Source organism: Trichosurus vulpecula, chromosome 6 (genome assembly GCF_011100635.1).
Source record: "Trichosurus vulpecula isolate mTriVul1 chromosome 6, mTriVul1.pri, whole genome shotgun sequence".
In the NCBI taxonomy this organism is placed as follows: Eukaryota; Metazoa; Chordata; class Mammalia; order Diprotodontia; family Phalangeridae; genus Trichosurus; species Trichosurus vulpecula.
In genome coordinates this window covers 125,610,768-125,624,589 of record NC_050578.1, presented here as the reverse complement: position 1 = coordinate 125,624,589, position 13,822 = coordinate 125,610,768, and the positions used below count along the sequence as shown (strand labels likewise).

Here is a 13,822-nt window from a genome sequence, read left to right as displayed (position 1 = left end):
TAAGTTCTTATTTAACTCCTTTCATTCAAACAAATTTGATTATTTCCCAATGTCTCCATGGAAAATAGGGAAGCCTGAGGCAATTTTCTGGATGAAATAGTCAAAAGGAAAATGAATTAACTAATTCAACCCTGTTATTCTTTGGATAATACAAAGAGCAGCAGCTTTTGAGTTACAGGTGGGAGATGAATGAAATCTTAGATGTTTGCTCCACAAAGTCTCATGTGTTAATTTAATCTCAAATATTTCTATCTCCCATTATCGCAAGATGCCATATCGACTACCGATTTGAGTTGATGTTTGCAAAAAGTATTTTTTTATTTTTAATTTCTTTTAAAATTATTTAATTAATATATTTTGGTTTTATATCACCTTCATTTCACCTCATGAATTCCCTACCCCTTGTGTGTCACCCATGATAACAAAAAAGAAAAAAAAAGTTCAGCAAATCAAATAAATGTGTAAACCAAGGCCGAAAGTATAGGTAGTTTCCATGACTACTCACCATCTTCCACTTCTCTAAAGAAAGGAGAGAGTTTCATTCTCATATTTTTGGATCAGTGTTATACAGTATTTGAGATTGATTTTTGTGGCTTCCATTTACATATTTTGTTTTTCATTTTGTATATTGTTTTATTGGTTCCATTTACTTTATTCTGTATCTAATACATGATAAAGAAGGTGTTACTTTTTTGAGTACTCTTTATGTAAGTTGTATAATATATTCAACAATGACAAAGAATGTTAAGGTAAATTCAGATCAATTTAATAGACATTTATTTTAACACCTATTCTGTTCAAAACACTGAGTCTATCTGGAGTGAAGGGATCATAAAAATGTAAATAAGATGTAGTACCTGTACTAAAATAGCTTTACATCTAGTAAGAATAAGAAAGCATAACATCTATACAAATAATGAATAAATCAAATTAAAATAATAAATGAATAAGTGTATAAGGTAATTAATAAAATGCCATGCAAGGTTCAACTTGGTAACAGAGGATGATTATCAACTAGATTTTAGCAGATAACTTAGCCACATCTGTGCTTCCTATAGGTTCATACAGCCTATGTCACATAGATTGTATTGGGCCTAGTCCTGCAAGGAGACTAATGGATAATTTAGAGGTGTTCCCCATGCTCTAATGATATTCACATGATTTTGTGAAAACTAAGTCAAGACCCCCAATATAGAATCCTTGTAAAGGATCCTAGTCACACAGGATAAAAAAAGCATCAATAGACTGTAATTGTACTGATTGGAAGGGGTACCCACTTTGATGATATCACAGATCCACCCTACTTTCAAGACACTGAAATTAGAAATGGTGTAGATAAGAAGAACTTTTTAGAAGTTATTACAATAACCTAATTAGAAAATAACAAGGAGATCCACAGTTATGGGAATAAAAATGATATAAATTCAAAAGATATTATACAGTTCCATCCATCAATGTCAAAAATCTTTCTGGTGAAGTGTTATAACCCTCATTTGTTAGAAGAAAATTTTAAGTTCCCTAGGCATTATTCAGAAAGGATATTCTGAGGTAAGAAATTTCCAGTATTTATATAATGTTTTACGTTTTGCAAAATGCCTTATATATGTTAACAGTATAAAATAACACCATTTTACAGATGAGTAAACCATAGTAATAAGAGCTTAAGTTACCTGTCCAGTATCACACAGCTAGTAAGTACTGAAGTTTTACTTACTCCAGGTTCAGGGCTCTATCAATTGAAAGACCCAAGTGCCCCTCTTTGTTGGAGTGCAAAGGGAGTTAGGTTCTCCTTTGGTTTAACTTTCCTGAAAAACAAAAACAAAAGATATTGATGGAGAGAATAGACACATAGATACATAGATAGAATGATATATATATATATATATATATATATGCATATATATGTAGGTGTCTCTATAGATAGATTAAGAGATAGACAGATCTATATATCTGTATATACACATACATGCATACATATATGTGTATGTTTATGCATACATATGTATATACAGAGAGAGAGAGAGGAAGAGAAAGAGAGAGAGAGAGAGAGAGAGAGAGAGAGAGAGAGAGAGAGAGAGAGGCTTTGGTGTTACATAGGAAAGGATGACTGAGTCAAAGTTTTACAGTGAATAGTTTTTCTCTCAGTTTTGGAAAAGAACTCAGAAGGCATCTAATCTAACCTATAGCAGAGTAAGAATTTGTATTATTTTATTTCATGATGATGCTTTGTGAGTTGCCTTTCAAACTTTGGTGGTGCTGGCTTTTATTCCTCTTCTTTTCATTTGCTTCATATTTTCATACCATCACATGGTTATGAAAACTATTGTGCTGCAATCCACCTTTTTAATGACATACATACTTTTAAAAGTACAGATAATTTAATTAAAACCATGTGGTGTGTTTGTATTCCTTCATTCCATAATCCTTGCCCATTTTGATTTTAATCTCTACACTTTGATTTTAATGTAGGGCATGTTTTATATTTAAATTAACTGCAGTACATGATCTATGCAATGCAGTTCTTCCCTTATGCCCCAGAAATAGACAAACCATGCTTGAAATTAAGGGATCTTCCTGACAAATACTGTGTGTGTGTGTGTGTGTGTGTGTGTGTGTGTGTGTGTGTGTGTGTGTGTGTGTGTGTTAGGCTAAAGAGAACAGGGAAGGTTCATTACAGATGACACCAAAACAAAATTAATGTAAGAATATTGGTTAGTTGAAACATTAAAAAGGAAGAATGAAATGGAAGAAAATGGGTTGGAAATTACTCATGTTGCATATAAATAACATAATTACCCCTTCAGTTGCCCAGGTAGAAGTTGATAACCCTAATTTAAATAATGTTATGGTCTTATAGAACTCACTGAGAAAATTTTAGATTTAAAAAATCACATCATTTCTTTGTGTAATTGTTCCTTGAACTTGCCTTGTAATGGATACTAAGAAGACATCGTGTAAAACAGACACATATGTGCATATACATATATGCATATACAAATATATGATATATTTTCTATCCCAAAGATTCCAAAGCTCAATAAAATATTCTAATACAAAATAAAGCCTTCAATCTGAAAATGATACTCTACTATGAGAACAGAGATTTGAAAGCCTCTAGGACTGAAATTCATTGTTTTCTTCTGATTGCAGTTGAAAATTCTAAATGGATGTGTTTAAGCTGAACTTATACTACCTACACTAGATATAAATTAGAGAGTATATTGCAGTGGTATTAGATATTGAATATGGAATTATCTCCAAATCACCAACAAAGCTAAACTAGAGATTTTATAAACTGGATCTAATCTTAATGAAGAAGATGTTTTACAAACCTTAACAAAACTATGTAAGTGAATTAATTGATAGCTTTTAAGATACTAGAGGGACAAAAAGGAAAGTAATTTATAAAGGATTGAGGTACTGGATGATGAGAAATTTTAGAAGTTTGATTAAAAAAGAGAAGCTGAGATGGTAGATTTTGGTAGTTTAAGGGCACAAATGTATCCAGAAAAAAGTTATTTTACCTTTTTTCTTTTTTATTATACAGAATGAAATGATAGAAGACACTTGATTATTTTGTAGACAGATTAGAAGTAGCCAATGGAATTTTCCATTAGGAGTTGAGGGAGTCTTTTTTCTTTTAAGAGAGAATGTCCTGGTGGAGGTAAGAAGCAGAATCAATTTAATAAGATGTTAGAAGATATAGGTGTTTCTTTGAGATTAAGTTAGGAAAGAAGGAATAGAGGATTTGAGAAGATGAACATCGACGTGTAGGAAAAAAAATAAGGTGAAACTTTCATATTTGTTTCCTTAGAGCATCTACAAAAAAAAGTCTGATATAAATTCTTCTATTGTGATGGTAGGACTTATGATGTGGTTGGAGGGCTCCACGATAGCAAGAAAGGCTAGGATAAGTATAATGGGGAATGTCAGCAAGTCACTTTTGGAAGAATAAAAAAAGAACGCCAATTGAATAGGTTGGTTTATGTAAGTCAACACTGCTTTGAGTAGAATTTCAGAGTTTAGAATATTGGAAGGAACACTGTTACATATAATTAGAAGGTTCCAATATTGTTAATGCTAATACATGGGCAAAGAAGAAAGGACTTCCAGTTCACTAAATTTAAAAAGGCCAAGAAATGTTGAGGACAATATGGTTCATAGTTGTGTCAATGTCAATATTGAATTGACCAAGGATGTTGACTAGACTCATTCATTTGTGGATAGATTGTTGTTTATATTTTTGAAAATAAGATTCACATTGATAAGATTATAGAGCTGATTGAGCATTTGATTATAAAGAATAAAAATCAGGACTGTGGGAGAGGATCTTGGGAAGATGGTGGTAGGTCAGAAAATTCCAAGCTCTCCAGATTTCCCCCACAAACAAGACAAAATACTGTCTCAGGGTAAACATAAGGTACTAAAAATAAAAAAAAAAAAACAGTTGGGGAAGAACAGTGGTTCTCCTGGGATAATCAGCAAAGATTTGAAGAAAAATCCCAAGACCAAAGTTTGGTTCCTGTGAAGAGCAATCACCTCGAGGTTAGCTCCACAGAAACAACAAGTGGGAAATCCTCAGGCTAGCTGGGTTGGGAGGTGACCTCATCTCCAGGCACAGGAACTTTCACCTCCTGGACAGTGTGGGGAGCTGGACATCTGAATCCAGGAAGATTGAAGGAACCTCTGCTGATAAGGAACACTAGCCCCAGCTGTGCTGCTGAGGTAAAGTCCTGGGCTAGAAGGAACCAGCATACACCCGGTGAGTGCAGAAGCAGTGGGGCAGGGATGCTACTGGCTGTGGGCACTTGCAGGAGGGCATAATTCTTTGTTTCAGTTCCAAGACAGAGGGGAGAAATGAAAAAGGATCTGAGGCCAGAGGCACCATCCCCCATACTCCAAGACTAGGGATGTTTAGAAAGCATTAGCTGCTACAAATTAAAAAAAAAATGAGCAGGCAAAGGAGAAAGAATACAGCCAAAGATCATTACTATATGAATAGAGAAGATTAGGATTGATCTTCAGAGGTAGATACTGAAGCAAAAAAAAAAGCCTCTCTTACTCCAAATAATAATGTCAAATGGTCACTTGCCCCAAAAGAATTCATAGAAGAACTTAAAAAGAGACTTTTAAAATCAAATGAGATAACTTGAGGAAAAACAAATTAAAAATTAGAACAATCCAAGAAAAACAAGATTATGAAAAGAAAGTTAACCAACTTGAAGAGGTGTGATGCCAATCAGTCATTAAAGATATTTCTGGTCCATTCAATGGGCCTCTGGAGGAGCCAACAAAGGGAAACTTGATTAGAGGCAGCCCCACACCTTTGTGATGCCAATCAGTGATAAAGAACCTTTCCCACCCACTCAATATCCCTGGGTGGGGGGACTGCAGGAGGCAATTAAGGGAAGCTTAATTAGAAGTCTGTTTGTAGGCAGTCCTACTCCCTTTACTTACTATGTACTAAGCCTTAAACCACACCCTTTTGCTTATTGGGCATGAAGCCCTCAGGCCCTAAAAAGAGTATATGCACCCAGAAGGTGGCCATTGAGAACTGAGAATTCAGAAGTCAGAAGCAAGAATTCAGAAGTCAGAAGTGAGACTTCAGAATCCAGCTCAAAGAGTAGAAGTAAGAACTCTTAGATAACAGAGGTGAATAAAGAGTGCAGAGCCATGAATGGAGTGGAAACCAGGGAGCTTTGGAGGTCATCAACCTGAGGGGGGAGAGAATGTAGACAAGCAGACAGTTAGGATTCATGAGTGTTTATGGAGAGGCCCCAGCAGGAAGGAAGCTTGCAGGATGACTTGATTCCTAGTTATAATACTATGTCATAATTTCCTTTTTGCTACATTGAGGTGGGCTTACTGTTTTGGGAATCTAATTACTGCTATATCAAATTGGAGTTATTAGTCTTGGGGTTTGATCCTCTTGACTTTAAATAAATGTTATATTCCATCTGCCTTCTACCTAGAGAGTTTTTCATACTTTGTGATTCTGCACCATACAGGCATGTTCATTTTCATCCTTTAGTGTAATAGCAAGTAAAGTGGGAATTTATGTTGTATTTTGTTTTGGAGTGCTCCTTAGCACTAAGGCAATCAAGTGCCCTTGATTGAGTCCTTTGTTTGAATTAAAAATCTTTGATTGAATCAAGAGTCTTTGATGACCTGCATAAGTCTAAGTAACATCAGTTTGAGTCACATGATTGTGATGCCTGCTGACCCTGAAGAAGTGTATATATACTCTGAGGTTAGCGTTTTATTTTGGGGCTCACTCACTGGAAGAGTGTCATGTGATTTGACCAGATGAGACTCTGGGTAGCTGTTTGAGCCCCCCAGCTTTGAAAAACCCAGATCTTGTTGCTTTTTGTCTGGTAACTATGTATGTATATATTGCTATGGACAGACAGTTACAAGCCCTCTCTGGTGATTTGTGTTATTTGCTCTGTTTATATAATTTCCACTTGTTATTTTTGTCTGTGTTTTCTCTGAAGTGCAGGGTGCTGACTTTCCCCCCTGAACTAAATGAACAATATATGTATGTTTAATTAAAGTGAGACTGTAAACCCTTTAAAGTTCCTTTCCTTAGAAAAGCAGATCAAAGAACCTGTGCTAGAAGCCCTCCTGTGTGCTGGGGTTATTGGCCTTACACAGCCATGGTAGTAGCAATTAGCATCGTTGTTGCTAGAGGACATCCAGAATCTTAAGCTCCTTGAAAATTAGAATGGAACGAGGGGAAGCCAGTGAAGTTATAAGAGACTAAGAAATAATGAAACAAAATATGAAGAATAAAATAAAAATAAATAAAATAAAACAAAATAGAAGAGGATGTGAATCATAAGAAAAACAACTGGTCTGGAGGACATCAGAGAAAACATAAGAAAAATTTGAATACCTGAAAGTTATGATAAAAAAGAATCTTGATACAATAATATAAGAAATAATTAAGGAGAATTGTCATGAAGTATTAGAACAAGAGAGGAAAGCAGAAATAGAAGGAAAAGTCTACCACTTGCCACATGAAAGAGATTCTACAAGGAAAATTTACAGGAATATAATGTCAAATTCTGAAACCCCAACTCAATGATAAAATACTATGAGCAACAAGAAAAATAATTTAAATATGTGGTGCCAAAATTACAATCACATGAGATCTAGCAGGGGCAACACTAAAAGACTTCAGGTCTTAGAAAACTATATATTGAAGAGCAAAAGAACTGAAATTGAAACCAAAAATATCATACCCAGAAAAGTTAAGCATAATCCTGAATTTAAAAAAAATGGACATTTAATGAACTGTCAGATTTTCAGGATTTTGTTTAATAAAAAACTGTGCTTAATAGAAGATTTTACATATAAGATCCAAGAGATATATAAGGTATATATCAAAGACTAATTACAAGGGACTCAGTAAGCACCCACTGCTTACCTTTTATGCAAGCAAATGCAAAATGTATATACAAGATTATTATTAGTAGTTGGGTTGTTTGCAAGAAAGATTGAGGTATATGTGAGTATGATATGATTCTAAGAACTAAAAAGCCATTTAGGAACAGGTAAAAAGAGGAATTATTTTATACAAATGAGGTTTGAGAGGAAGAGCTGACAAAGACGACTTAGATGAAGGAGGAGGGCTGGTAGTTTTGGAACCATTCTTTCATTGGTGATGGGTTTAAGAGGGCTAAAAAGTCTTCTAAATTCAGAAAGAAATAACAGGGTAAGGGGATATGGAGGGGGAGAGGATAAGGGATGGATTTCTAGAGGGGAGGGTGAGGAATTAGCATGGGGTTTAATAAAAGGGTATTTAGATTAATGGGAATGGGAAGATAATGGAAGGATTCTTGAAGAGGGGTAGGTTAAGTAATAGGAAAGCAAAGTAGTTTATAGAAGTAAAGTAGAGGAGTCAAGAGGGATAGGAAATAAGATACACACAAATGTATGGATTAGGAATAGAATTTACTAGGACAAAAAGCAGGGATAGTAAGCATGATCTCAGACAAAGTTAAAACTAAAATAGATGTAGTCATGAGAAAAATAGGGAAACTACACTTATGTCAGCCATATTATTCATTATTGTTCTAGATTATTTAAAATAATTAGACGAAATAAGGTTGGAATATTGCTACAGTGTAGGCAATGATCAATTGGTGGATTTAGAAAAATGTGGAAAGATTCAGCCTTATGAATGAAGAAGTTATCCATCCTCAGAGAAACAGAGGACAAATAAGTATGGTCTTACAATTGTCTTACATAGATGCATATGAATATATAATAAATGATTATAGATACGTAAGAATATGCATGTGTATGTAAGTGTGCATATGTAGTATATGTATCAATATATCTTTCTTATATATGTGTATATGTATGCACATGCGTATGCATGTATGTGTGTGTGTGTGTGTGTGTTTGTGTATACATACAGGAAGTGCTGTGGGTCCAAAAATCAATTATTAAATCTTGTATCTAACAGATTATAAGTTGGATAAAGCTGGCAAAATAAATTGCTTGGTGAGTTTTGTTGTTACTTGTGGGCTTTTTACCAATGACTGATTGACATTTCTTATTGGAATTTGACTAGGTAATCGTGTTCTTGGTTTTTATTTGACAAATTCTTTCCAGTGGTGTGACTTCTCTCCACTTAGAAAAACTGAGTGGCTACATTTTCACTGTCTGTGAATTGAACCACAAAACATCTCTTGGAAATGCATTGCTTCTTCTAAAGTAGGAAATCAAGTGAGGAATTTTGTTTTCTGGCAATTGATTGCAATGTAGTAAACAACATCATGAATGCAACTTTTTGGCAGATTTAAAAGCAGAAAGCACAATTATAGGAATAAATCACATTTAAATAGGTTTCAAAACACTTTCTTTCACAAGATATATATGGTGAAGTCAGTACATTCTTCAGATGAGTCAAGTGAAGCTCAAATATAGGGAGGTCAGATGATTTGCCCAGGGTCAGAGTGTTAGAGCCAAGCTTTGAATTTAGTTGTTTCTTGACATTCAAATGTAACATGCCTTTAACAAGTCAAGGGTTCCTAGGAATATAGAGTATTTTTTACCAGAGCGAATATACTGCCAGATACATCTGACCATTGGTCATTAGTAGCTACAGCAACAGATTACTAACACTTTAGGATGTTTGTACATATTATGGTATGACCATTACCTAGTGAAGGATTAAAAGCACATGTTTTACACACAATAGAAATGTTCTATGAATAACTGTGCAAGCCCTTTCTGCAAGGATGAAAAAGAAATATCAATGAAATCTCCCTTGACTGAAAGATTACAGAGAGTTATGGCACAAAATTATGCTTCCCCAAAGTACAAAGCAGGAGGAACCATGTTCCAAAGTATCTGAGATCTTATCAAAGTGGAAACTTTTCCAAAGATACACATGAAAACCTTTCTATGATTAGTTATGCTATATCTCTCTTCTATGTCCCTAATGCCTTCCTGTGCATATGTTAAAGCATGTCAACTCAAAATACTTGGAGATTTCTTTCAGTTCCTTTGACAATATGTGGATATTTATAAATAGTACAGTGGGATAGCTAGGTGGCACAGTAGATAGATTATCAGACCTGGAATCAGGAAGACCTGAGTTCAAATCCAGCCTCAAATATACTAGCTTTGTGACCCTGAGCAAGTCACTTAACCCTGTTTACCTCAGTTTCATCATCTGTAAAATGAATTGAAGAAGGACGTGGAAAACCACTCTAGAATCACTGCTGAGAGAACCCCAAATGGTATCACAAAGAGTTGGGCAGAACTGAAATAAGACCACAAAAAGTACAATGGAGAACATAGGATATCTTATCCCATTACTTTCTTTTACTCCTATCCTGTAACTGTATCTGTTTTTCATTATATGTTTTTCTGATATTTTCCCACTATTTCTTCATAATTCCTTATTCCTTGTGAGGCAGCTTGCTCAAGTCCAGATAGCTCCTTTCTATGAGACTTTCAATGATTGCTAAATTTAATTCTATAAAATCTGTATTATTTTATAATGTGAAGCTATAGACTACCATTGGAAGAATATTAGTGTTAAATTGTTTCATAGAGAAGTTTGATGTCACTAAAAGCACTCTTCAGTTTCTGAATGGGAATCCATTTTATTCATCTCTTTCATTTCACTTCTGGGTCCAGCTGTTTGTCCATATGAAGTATCTGCCTTTAATATGTACTGCTGCTTCTACTTCTAGTGAACACCAAATGGCAGACAACTCTGGTGCTGCAGGAGGTGCAGGAGGCCCATGGGGCCCTGGAGTCAAAGGTTGGGGTGGCTTGCATGGTGGCTTCAGCAGTGGGGGCCGAGGTTGAGGCTGGAGTTGTAGTTGAGGCCCGGGATGGGGCCGTGGGGCCTGGGGAGGAAAGGCCGAAGACAAGGAGTGGGTTCTTGTCACTAAGCTGGGCCACCTAATCAAGGACATGAAGATCAATTCTTTGGAAGAGATCTATCTTTTCTTGCTCCCTATCAAGGAGTCTGAGATTATAGATTTCTTCCTGGGATCTTCATTGAAAGATGAGGTTCTGAAGATCATGCCTGTTCAGAAACAAACTAGAGCTGGGCAAAGTACTAGGTTCAAGGCTTTTGTGGCCATCTGTGACTACAATGGCCATGTTGGTCTGGGTGTCAAGTGCTCCAAGGAAGTGGCCACAGCTATTCACGGCGCTATCATTCTGGCCAAGCTGTCCATCGTTCCTGTGAGACATGGCTTCTGAGGGAACAAGATTGGCAAGCCTCACCAGTGTCCTGCAAGGTCGCTGGGCATTGTGGATTGGTTCTGGTGCACCTGATCCCTACTCCTAGAGGTACTGGCATTGTCTCAGCTCCTGTGCCTGAGAAGCTCCTGATGATGGCTGGAATTGATGATCGCTACACTTCTGCATGAGGATATACTGCCACTCTGGGCAACTTTGCTAAAGCTACCTTTCATGCTATCTCCAAAACATACAGCTATCTAATCCCAGACCTATGGAAGGAGACTATTTTACTAAGTCTCCCTATCAGGAACTAACTGACCATCTTGTGAAGACTCACACTCACGTGTTTTTCCAGAGGACCCAGGCAGATGCTGTGGCAACCACATAGATTTTCTTTATAAACAAATAAATTGAATTATGCCTGCTTAAAAATATGTACTGCCAGAGATTTCTATAGGTTTTCCACCCAACTATATAACATAACATGACAAATAGGCAATTGTCATTTACTTTGTTTTCTTCCTCTATGGCTATTAAAATAGATGAAACTTATTAGAATGATTAAGGATCACATTTAGGAGGCTCCAAAGTGTTTTCTTGATGAACTCAATATAATATCACCTGAAAATAGACTCATCTGTGGAGTTCTTCATTTATAGGAAAATTATTTTTGATTTGGACTTCGGGCTGGACCTCTTCCCTTACAGTGTCAAGTCTTCTATCTTTGTATGCCAATCATCCCTACCCCATTTTCATGCATCACTTGACTTACCATCAGAGGATTGCTTAAAAATTTCTTTCTGTTGTGTAATTCAAGGTATCTTCCATGAATTTGACATGCATTTACTGCAGACAGAAATCATGCTGGAGGAGAACATTTGCTGTAGCATTTTGTTCTAAATTTTAAGTTTTTTTTTATATAGATGATAAAGACTAAGCAGAATGAGATCTTATTTTACACCTTTCAGTCAGTTGTACTATTTTAAAGATGTGGTCTACTGTAAAATACAGCTAGAGAAGTTCTGCTTGCTCTTTTCTTATAACTTCATCAAGAATGCCCATGATGCATGTTTTCATTATTCTCATACTATTTTGGTAAAAATGTGACATTAGGCCAATAGGTTCATAGGTAATATTCAATTTTTATAACAATAATTTCCAAGATTCTTCCTATGCTTTGGTACACTTTCCCCTTTAATGTCCAAAGAATGTGTTACCTCTTATAGTAGCTATGAATACTTGGTCTAGTCCAACAACTTTTATCTTTTTCTTTCCTTCTGCATCTTTGCCATTTTCAAGGCAGTGATGGGCCATACAAATCAACAAAAAAAAATAAATGACATGTCATCAATGATTAACTATTGATCCTCTTAATGGCATTATAACATGTGGCCTAGTCCTCCAAGCTCTGGGTGAGTACGCAGACCACGTCCAAGCTTAGATTTACATCATAAGTTTTAACTCTCGTCCATATTGCCTCCAACTAGTCATATTTAGGAAGAATTCATTTGTGTGCCTCTGTAGATCTTCTTTTTTTTTTAATTTTTTTTAAATTTATTTATTTAACATATTTGGTTTTCAGCATTGGTTTTCACAACAGTTTGAATTACAAATTTTCTTCCCATTTCTACCCTCCCCCCCACTCCAAGATGGCGTATATTCTGGTTGCCCTGTTCCCCAGTCAGCCCTCCCCTCTATCACCCCCCTCCCCTCTCATCCCCTTTTCCCTTCCTTTCTTTTAGGGCAAGATAAATTTCTACGCCCCATTGCCTGTGTATCTTATTTTTTAGTTGCAAGCAAAAACATTTTTTTTTGTTTTTGAACATCTGTTTTTAAAACTTTGAGTTCCAAATTCTCTCCCCTCTTCCCTTCCCACCCACCCTCCCTAAGAAGTCGAGCACTTCAACCTAGGTCACGCATGTATCATTATGTATAACCCTTCCACGATACTCATGTTGTGAAAGGCTAACTACACTTTGCTCCTTCCCAACCCATCACGCTTTATTGAATTTTCTCCCTTGGCCCTGTCCCCTTTCCAATGTGTTTGTTTTGATTACCTCCACCCCCATCTGCCCTCCCCTCCATCTTCCCCCCCCCTTTTATTTTTTTTTTTATCTTCCTCCCTCTTCTTTCCTGTGGGGTAAGATACCCAACTGAGTATGTATGGTATTCCCTCCTCAGGCCGAATCTGATGAGAGCAAGGTTCACTCATTCCCCCCTCACCTGCCCTCTCCCCTCCTCCCACAGAACTACTTCGTCTTGCCACCTTTATGCGAGATAATCCACCCCATTCTATCTCTCCCTATCTCCCTCTCTCAGTATGTTGCTCTCTCATCCCTTAATTTCATTTTATTTCTTTTACATATCTTCCCTTCATCTTCAACTCCCCCTGTGTCTGTTCTCTCTCTTTTACATATATATATGTATATATATATACATACACATGTATATATATATGTATATACATATATAAAAGCACACACACACATATATATACCCACATACACATGCATACATATACACATAGATAGATACATACATACACATTCACTTATATATATACATAAACATATATATATATATATATATATATATATATATATATATATATATATATATATATATATATATATATGCATATTCCCTTCAAATACCCTAATACTGAGGTCTCATGAATCATACACATCATCTTTCCATGCAGGGATGTAAACAAAACAGTTCAACTTTAGTAAGTCCCTTGCAATTTCCATTGCTTGATTACCTTTTCATGCTTCTCTTGATTCTTGTGTTTGAAAGTCAAATTTTCTATTCAGTTCTGGTCTTTTCACTGAGAAAGCTTGAAAGTCCTCTATTTTATTGAAAATCCATATTTTGCCTTGGAACATGATACTCAGTTTTGCTGGGTAGGTGATTCTAGGTTTTAATCCTAGCTCCATTGACCTCCGGAATATCGCATTCCAAGCCCTTCGATCTCTTAATGTAGAAGCTGCCAGATCTTGGGTTATTCTGATTGTGTTTCCACAATACTCAAATTGTTTCTTTCTGGCTGCTTGCAGTATTTTCTCCTTGATCTGGGAGCTCTGGAATTTGGCAACAATACTCCTAG

General features: G+C 35.9%; 1 pseudogene; it reads left to right on the top strand.

Annotated features, from left to right (window-relative positions):
* The first annotated feature begins 10,224 nt into the window (after positions 1 to 10,224).
* LOC118852954 lies at positions 10,225 to 11,104 on the top strand (annotated as a pseudogene).
* The last annotated feature ends 2,718 nt before the right edge of the window (positions 11,105 to 13,822 follow it).